This window comes from Sprattus sprattus, assembly GCF_963457725.1.
Source record: "Sprattus sprattus genome assembly, chromosome: 15".
In the NCBI taxonomy this organism is placed as follows: domain Eukaryota; kingdom Metazoa; phylum Chordata; class Actinopteri; order Clupeiformes; family Clupeidae; genus Sprattus; species Sprattus sprattus.
Window position 1 is genome coordinate 15,442,181 of NC_137913.1, and position 9,878 is coordinate 15,452,058.

The window sequence follows — 9,878 nt, forward strand, 5'->3', positions numbered from 1 at the left end:
TGTCTCTTTCTCTTTGGCTGTCTACTGGTGAGGTTGTGGTCTGATTGGGACTAGTTAGTAGCCTGACATTCAGTATGTATGTTTCAGTTGAAATAATTAAATACTAAGTGTTACACAGTTTTTGTATGGTGGTATAGAGCACGAAACAAGACCAATTTTAAGATCATTCTTACATGCAGTTTTATATTATCTTTGAAAGTCTAGGGGAGCTGCTTGATATGGATGTATCTACCACTTCTGCAATCTCCTACCATGAAAAAAAACTTGCTCAGCTCAACTCCAACATAAATAAATGTGTCGACGCTTTGCTAACATGTATCATCCCAGCCACTTATCTCTTACCTCTTTGGTACGCAATCCTTCCCATCGGTGTTAACTGACAAAAGGGTCCACCACACTAAAGTCCAGTGCTTCTCCTCTAAGACCCTAGGCTAGTTTCCATACTAAAAAAGACCACTCAACCCTACAATTCGGTCTGAGAGCGTTAACTTTTGGAATGATGTATAAAATGTTTTTGAGCTAGCCATTGAAAAGTGCAAAAGCAGTGGAGGTTAATATTAGGTGAATTTATTAAGCAGGAAAACGTGGCATTTGACAGATATACCACACTGCCGGAGCATTGCAATTATTTATGAGGGAGATGTGGGTAGTTTGACAGGTGAATGAAACTGTCAGGGTTTTCTCTGTTCATATCTTTTATCCATCTCAAGCCTGTAGGGTTAGTCAGATCAAGTTGTGTTGACAAAAAATGACACACTATTTGCGATTTCTTGAAAAGATGTACGGCCTGAAGCCAAAGAACATTTGGAAGAGGTGAGGATGCTTAGATCTGTCAAAGAGTTCTGTTGAACAGGGATGTGTCCATGTTCTGCACCCATGTTTAAAGACATGACTATCACAGTCTCAGTTGATATTCGCATATGGTAAGATCATTAATTGGATTAATTTATAGATTTTAGACAGATACTTTTTTCAGACTTGACGCTAGCATGGAACAGGGTATGTTTTTTGAGAAATACCCAGTTGTTTTAAATAATTCACCTTGTATGTGCCTTTTTATATGTAATAGAATTATCTTTCATTCTAAATGACTATTGTCATTTTTTTCAGTGGAAATATTTCAGAATAAAGAATGGTTGGACATTAGAATTGTATGCATTTGTATGTGTAATATTGCATGTTGTCATTAATCATATTACTCTCATGTTATTTGCCATAACAAGGAAAGCCAGCCAATCTTGGCATTGGCCCGAAAACAAATGAGATCCTAAATGTACGTCCACTGCAGTTTGCTTCTACAAGTTATGTCAAAACAGAACACCATTTGTAAATGTTTAAATATATATCATTAACAGGCTATTATGAGTCCCTCCGCAATGCTGTCTTTCTCCCTGATGGAACAAAGTAGGCAAAGACAGTGTTACACTTTGATGGGGAGGGAGATCTTGCGCATTATCTGTGTTCACACATAAATAATATAGTCTATATTTTAAAGGCAGGAACACCGATTATTTACATTACGTGCAGCGTACCTTCCAGTAGGCTTTATAGGCATTAGGCAAGCATTATCTGAGTGGGTGGGGGTGACTCCTGACGTAGCATTCATGGTCCAACCCAAGACAGGCAACGCTGTTGTATCGAGGGGTGGAATGACTACCTCATCATGGCAAAAATATCATTTTCTACAATATTATCTGTATTTTGACAACAAAGGCCCCAGTGTGGATACAGACGATGTTTCAATCTGTTATGGTAAGTAAGTGTTTCGGACATGATGCTTTGTGTCAAATCAGCGTTGAAGAACGGCAATGTGTCGGCGAGGAGAGACAAGCGTATCTCGGTGACAAAGCGCCCATCAATGCAGACTAAAATTTGGTAATGCTGCTTGGAGGACAGCCGTTGGCATGTGGGCATATTCAACGTGTCTGGCATGATTGTTTCCACTATTTACTTGTTTAAGGTGCATTTTGTGGACTTATCGGCTTTATTGAACAACAACATGCATTCTTCATCGTCCGGAATATATATGCCGTTTGTCTGACAAGCGAAGGATTCAACGGCTACAGTAACAAACAGGGATGGTCTGAGCGTAAACATTTTTCCTGTTTATACGTCTCCCTCTTCTTCAGTATGTTTCACGACAATGCTTCCGAGAGAGACAATAGGTTGCTGGATGTTAGCCTGTAGCCGATGTCTTTGCATATGTCGCCGATTAGCTAACCACACAATGACGGTGCCATAACAGTAGCCTATGTTTGCTTGATGGCTGGGGAGCCTTCACATCCTTACATTTTCCACTGTAGCTATTTTAGCTTGGACCAAACGTAGCTTACATGATTAAGCCATATGGCCCAGTGAATGTCCATTTACTGTAACACAACGGTAATCCTAAACGTGTGATTAGTCTACATTGCCTATAGAATGCGACAATAAACATAATTTTGATGGGACAAGAATCCAGACAATACGCGACTGTATTCTAACACCGAATTTAGCTTGCAGCATAGGCTATCCTAGCTTTTGGTGTATGGAGTATGGTTTAAAGCTATCTGTAGGCTATTTCCAGGTGTATTCTTTAATATGTCAGGCTGAATAGGTCAAGTCTTTGACTGACTACCAGGCTTGGGCCACTTGGTTTGAGGGATCATTTTAAACGGCTAGGTCTCTTTATTTTGTTTGTAAGCAGCTATACTTTCTTATAGCACAATATTAGGGATCCAAAAACATTTACTCTGTACTGCATAAAAACAGTCGACTTCACCCATTTCTCCTCAGTCCGCGTTCTCTGCTCCACACACCGCTATGTTTTCGGTGCCACCGTGCTCTGCCGCATCAGCCAGTTCGTTTGACCAACATACGGGAGAGTGAGGAGAGGGAGCGGCTATAGGCCCGCTGCTCCAGACACATCTCTCATTTAGGCGTTTATTCTCTCTTCTTACGTAACGCAAATGTTTCCCGTCATCTTTAGCTTAGAACTGTCTAGTCTCGTATTTCATCTCTCGCCCGATCTAAAACACGCCTTTTGGAAATAATTTGAAATTGAAGTCATGCGTTTGCGGCCTACTGATGACATAACTGAGGATTGTTTTGACATTTGCTGTCTCTGTTCTGACTCAAGACCAGATTCACGTGCCCCATCGTTTTAGGAAATATGGTTTGTGTGTGTGTGTGGCTTTACGTCCAGAAACGAAGAGAAGCATAAAATTAAAAAGCATTTTTGTCAAACGATTTTGACAAAAATGACGACCACATACGCAACAGTGTATTCTGGGCATCAAAGAGTACATGATACAACATAGGCTATAGGCTAGGTGCACGAAATACTCAGTGTGGGCAGTTTGTTTCCTGTTTAGCCAGGTGTATTTGAACCTGCCGCTATTCTGAATGTAATTAGCGTCTACACGGACCTGGTTAGGTGTTGCACCTAGTGAATCAGCATTACGATAAAGAAGGACTTGTAGACACTAATTACATTCAGAATAGTGGCAGGTTCAAACACACCTGGCTAAACAGGAAACAAACAGCCCACACTAAGTATTTCGTGCACCTAGCCTATTGGGTAAAGTTATGACAATGTATGTACACATGGAGAAAATGTAGCTATGAGTTAAATAACATTGGTTCACATTTCTGCTGTGAGATTGTATTTTGTTTTCCCTTCCTTACCATTTCTCAGCACACTTGAAAGTCTTACTCATCCTGCTCATCAGTAGGATTTCACTTTTGATAAAAGTTAATAATTTTCGTTTTACCAAATGAGGATTCTAACTCAAAGTGTCAGGACATGTAGACACTGTACAGTGCAGAAGCCAATCCAGGTACTCAGCAGACTAAGCCACCCTTAATCACAAAGCCAGGCTTACATCCAACGCCATATCAGAGGCTTCCTGGCTTTATATGTACTTTACAGGCTTTCTTAACAAAAAACCTATGTTTATGTAGTAAACACATAACCCACTCAAACTGAAATCCCAATGATATTGTTTGTTGTTGAGTCATGTAATATGGCATTCCAGTGTACAGCTGTAACAATCACTACGGTGACAAGTCATAACAACTGCATGGACTTGTGAGAGGATCAAAGAGCGCTGAACGTGCCAGATTGCCTCACAGGTTTCCCATGAGGCTGAATGCTCTCTTTCAGTAAACTTAATGCACAGAGTGAATAATGCGTGACGAGTTGGTATGACACTACATTTGCTTTCGCCCTGGAGACTCAGCTGCTCTGGCTGCTTGGCTGACAGGCCCTCAGCCCTGAGATTGCAGGTCACAACCTTACTGTTATGTAAGTCAAAACGGAGACAGGATGTGTGCTTGGTGTGAGGTGAGGTGAGGGGGTTGTAATTTTACTTTCTTTTTGTTAACCTTCCTCTCTCAGATTTAATCTATTCAGTCAAGCCAGTTGCAAGATGGCTCGAACTTTCCTTTCTTTAGAGAAGAACACTTTTCAATCCATTCCTGTTTTTTGTTTGTTTTTGCTGTTTAAAATGATCACTATGCCATGTGTGAACTTTGCCAAATAATGAGTGGCAAAAGTCTACATGAGGTTTTGAGATGTACAGAGTCTGACATTTCATAGCCCATCAGCTGGATAGGCTGTATTACCAACCTGATATCCAAACTACGTGCATGGTGGAAATGCAACCACTTTTAGAGAACAAATTATGTAGGCCTAGTGTCTGTAAAACTCACTTCCAGGTGAGAACAGTTCACCACTGCTTTTGTGAAGTCAATGCTGTAGTGTAGAGCCTTTCATTTTTACAGTTCCAACTGTGATAGACATTTTTACATTTGAACGGTTTGTGACGCAGCAGAGACCAATGTGTGCTCCACTGCCCTGGCTTCATTCTCCTCCTGTGCGTGGTGAACGCCTCCTTGAGTTCTGTAGTCAGTGCTATTCATGGAAGAGTGATTTCAGCCTCAGCTGACCAGCCTCATGGAATAACTGCCCAGTGCAATGGCCATGCCTCTGAGTATGTTCGGGGAATATGAATCATGTCTCGTTTCTGTTTTATTTTTATTCATGTTTTGTCTGTGTTTTGGTTGCGATGACTCTTGACCATGTTGGTCTTCTTATTGACACAGTGGTTGTGGGCTCAGGTGGGTGCCATTTTCTTCCAAATAAAAGGAAGTGAGGAGGTGAGTTAAAGGAACAGTCAATGATTCTAATCCCATACACCTTTATTGTCAAATTCAGCTAGTCGCTCCTCATGTTCCTCTAGCTGTCCATTAGGTGTCTGCACTCAAAAAAACTGTGGTGTTCATACACAGTCGTGGCTCAGTAAATGATAAGCAAACATAGTGGCTCAGACCAAGCCATAAACATATGGAGTGATTTGCAATTACATATATTTACATTCACATATATGACCTCACTTACAATTTCTTATTAGGAATTTGGAAAACTCATCTACAAACAATAGCCTATATCAGTACAGTACAGTAATGGTAGGGTTCTTGATGGAATTGATCTATAGATCAGGTCTTCTTCCGGCAATGTTCAATGACTCAGCTCATCAATGTGGTTGCAATCTTTCATATTTCATTTTAATCAGTTTCAGTCTTTTGGGACAGCTGGGATACACAGATTCTTATGCAACGGAGATTAATCTCTTCAGACAGGTACGAGACAGAGAGAGAGAGAGATTGTATTAGGTTGTATTAGATCAGAGACAGGTGTCCCTTTAGAAGGGAGAGTGCTGTCTGAGGACACTATTGCATAACATGCTGGACAACTCTGAAAAAAGCTGCACATCTAACAGAAAGCTTTCAAAACTTTCAAAAAATCTATTAATGTTTTACAGAGACAGAGACACAGTGACGCCTTTGTTTTTTTTTGTTTTTTGAAATTGCCGCTTTCCCCTCATTGGTTCTGTGGAGGCCAAGAAAGGGAGTTGAACTTATTCGACCATCACAGACAATCAGGTACACCAGCCTCTTTGGGACAGATTAAAACTCATTCATCCCCACTGAGAGGAAGTCGAGGACCCAAGCCTTTTGTCATGCGTGTCACGTACGGAAATGGGCTTTGGTCATTGTTACGTTGCGAGCCCAAAGTGTGTTCACAGCATAGTCAGATGCTAATTCCTGGAATGTTAGAGGAACTCCTCCCATGGCATGGATCCTGTGACAGTAATGGATGTTACAGAGCTCATATGAATGCTGGCTGGAACAGGAGGCATGTGGGGGGTATCCTGTATTGTGGTGTTCCCTTTCCTGAAACAGGAGAATGGAGGCACTGAATAAATCACCCCTTATCCCCTTGCTCCCCTGCCCTGAGTCCCTCTCATTCTTGCTTTGGCTCTCTCATTCTCTCTCTGCCCCTCTCCCTCTGGCACACAAGCACAAAGACACTTTTCCGTTTTCCCTTTTGGTGGTTCACAGTAGGTTTGTTTTGTTTGTTTTATTTTACCTAGTGAGGCTAGACATATTTTCTGACTTGTAGTGCCTAATCCATCTTTGTTTTTCCTCTGCTGTCAGTTGACATCACTGTGTCTGGCCCATGGTCTCCTCTCCTCCCCCCTTGCCACCCCTCTTATGAGGCATGATGGTATATTCTGACTGCGTGAGCGCGCTCAGTTTTAGCAGTGATGCTGAAGACATGAAGGATGTCACACTAGCTGAAATGTTCTCACTGTGTGTGCATAGTCAGGCTGAAGGAAATGCAATCTGTCCAGCGTCTTGTAGTGAAGAAAGAAATTGAATCAGATTCAGTGGTAATGAGAGGGCCTGTGGCGTTTCACTTGTGTGTGTGTGTGTGTGTGTGTGTGTGTGTGTGTGTGTGTGTGTGTGTGTGTGTGTGTGTGTGTGTGTGTGTGTGTGTACATAATCTTGCTATCTCCCACCCACCCTTTTATGCTGCTATCCAGATGGATGTTGCTAGCACTAGTGTCTAAGGACCTTCGCTCCAAGGTTGTCTGTGTAATGGCTGTCAGCTGTGCTTGGATCACTGTTCATATGTTTATCAGTTTGTGTTATGACCTCGTTTATACCTCGTTTTAAAAGTTTTATTTCATGTCTGTATTTTCAAAATTCATTTTATTTTTGACTGGTCCATAAAGTAAAGTGCCCCATAAAGCCTCCCCTGATTAAGTTGAGCCAAACCGGCTAGTGATGTCGCCACATCAAAATGAAGGTTGATGGGTTATAGTAAAACGGAGCATGTCAGCTAGCTATGAGATGGCTCTGTGCTTCAATGGGATTAATGTATCTTCTCTAACATATTGAAGGAAGAAGAGCATTATTGCCCAACCGTTATATTCCTAACCATTAACATTCAAAAAGGGAGCAGTTGTTGATTTATTTCTTAGGCTATTGGGTGGCTGTGCTCTTTTCCTCTTCTTTGGGACCTACAATTGGGGAAATTTTGCCATGGCCATGACAGACATTAAATGTGATATCCCTTACAACCAATTGGTCTGTTCATGGAAAGTGATGGAGAATATTTAGAATTGATATCTCCAATTACAACTTGTCTATTACCACTGCTTTTTTTATAAAGATGCTTTTTGTTTTTTTTTATCAGGGAATCCAATCATTTTGGGACTCGATATTTTAATACTCAATTGTCTCTCACCTAATTTCTTTAAGAAATTACCTCATGGGACTATTACAAATCTTTGATTTTACACTTGTATTGTCCACTGCAATTGTTTAATTACTGCAAAGCTGTGTGGTTTGGGCATATGGCACAGTGGGAAGCCAGCGCTGTAACACATTTCAGGGAAATACAAAGGCGCTTGCTGAGATCAACTGATATGAGCCAGTCTAAAGGCAAACTGTAAGGGGCATTTTTTTTTCTTAATGTTTTGTCCCAGTCCAGCCCTGATTCTCAACTCATAAACATTAGGGCTTTTGGCAGCCTGACCTGAGCAGACCGCTGATTTGCTGAGCAGACATCTCCCAGCCACCCGAGATCATTTACTGTAAATCTGCACGGTCATTCAAAGCAGGGACTATACACCGCCCTGTAAGCACTATCCTATAAGCTCCTTTAATGCATGTAATGCATGTCCCAGTTTACAGAGCAGAACTGTGACCCTCCCTGATGAGCAGGCGTCTGGCAGCCACGGCCATGCGGTGGAGATAAACCTGTTAACCCGCAGCCTACACAATGTTTAGTGCATTAGACTGCTCATCAGGTTACATCTACAAAGCTTTCTCTCTAAATAACTTTAAAGAAAATAAGGTGGATGAGTTCATGACAACCAAACTGGCTACTCTTGGACATTTTGAAGTGGTATCGGTAGGTGGACAGGATAGTTTAGTTGCACAACTGATGGTCTGATGGTCATATTTTGACAAAAGCTAGAGATACTTATAGAGGTCAAAGTGTTTACAAAAGTTACCTTGCAGATGCGTGAAGAACAAAACATTCTCGAAGCTGGAAGGGAACTAATATCCAACACTTAGACAGTTAAGCTGTATGTATGACAACGGTGTGGTAGGATTTTTAATCCTGCACATTATGATGATGATATATGAGGTCTTAACTACTTTGTTATGTGTCCGTTGAACTGAACATTTTCATTGAATTGGAAACATATTCAAAGTAAGAGCCTAAGCGATACTATTATCTTGAGCTGTGCTAATGCTAAAGTACTGGTGGGAAGAACCTTACAAGAGATAAGTGGAAGTAAAGATGCTTAATTCAAAACGACCTTCAGAGGCAGTAAATGTAAATCAGCTTCTTGCTAAAAAAAAAAAACCTGAAATTCAAAGCGAAATTTTCACTGCAATACAGAGGGAAGCTCCCATTAAAGATTAAGATTGAGAACGTGAGATTTAGCAGGAGAGGAGAAGAGAGGAGAGGAGAGGGGAGTGTTACGTAAGGCAGCAGCATCCTCACCGCCCGTCTGACTCATCAAGCAAGGCACATGCAGAGGCAGAGAGGGGCCCCACTGGCTTCTGGGAATTGCACCCCGCCTGTCTCTGAGTTACTACACAAACAAGGCCAGAGGCAGGAAACAGACTCAACAGATGTACAGTGAGAGGGGGGGATGGAGAAAGAGAGGTATACAGTACTATGCAGGAAGATTCAGTGATGGCAAGAATCCCATGTATGCAACAACCCACATTAGACACAGTTAGACAGAGTAAGACAGTGCTAAATGGCATTGCTCAAAATAAGTATGACCATACACAGGCTTCACTTCCCAAATGATCCTCCCACAGCCTTCATAAACATAAATAGCAGTGCATAGAATAACAGGCAGCGACTATACACTAACTTAAATATTCACACTGTCCAGTGCAATTACTAGCTTGTGATGTTAGCCATGTCACGTCCTGGTGTTGTTCACAGGCTGATGGATATGTCTGCACACTGAGCTTCTGCCATTGCCGTCGCTTGCCTGTCTTACTCGTTTTACACCTACAGTGATGCAGCTGTCATTCTAACTGTATTACACTGTTTTGTAATACTCAAGGGATGTCTCAAAGTCCCCTCAACTGCACTTCAGCCCTTCTGATCCAGGATTTTACCATCCTCTGTTGAAAGGAATGTTTTTGTAGACAGCTCTAATGTATTTTGGTGGTATATAGTCATTGGATGGACTGACCTCTTGTATGCACCAGCTGCCTAGGCTATTCAAATGCAGTTTTGTTCTCAAGGTCTGAAAACCCTGTCCAAATATAAGAACAGCTGATACAGCAGGACTTTGCCAAATATATCATAAACATTCATCAGTTAACAGGCTAACTAGCTTTTAGCAGAGCTAACAGCGCTGTTTTGTTCAATGCAAACCCAGTCCATTGTTAGCTTGTTAGCAACAAAACCTCCGCAATGCCTCTTGACTTTAAATCATACGTCAAGTGTGTTTAAGTTGCCTTTACCACTGTAACTGTTCCTCAGTCACTGAAGGTAAGCTATTTAAGGC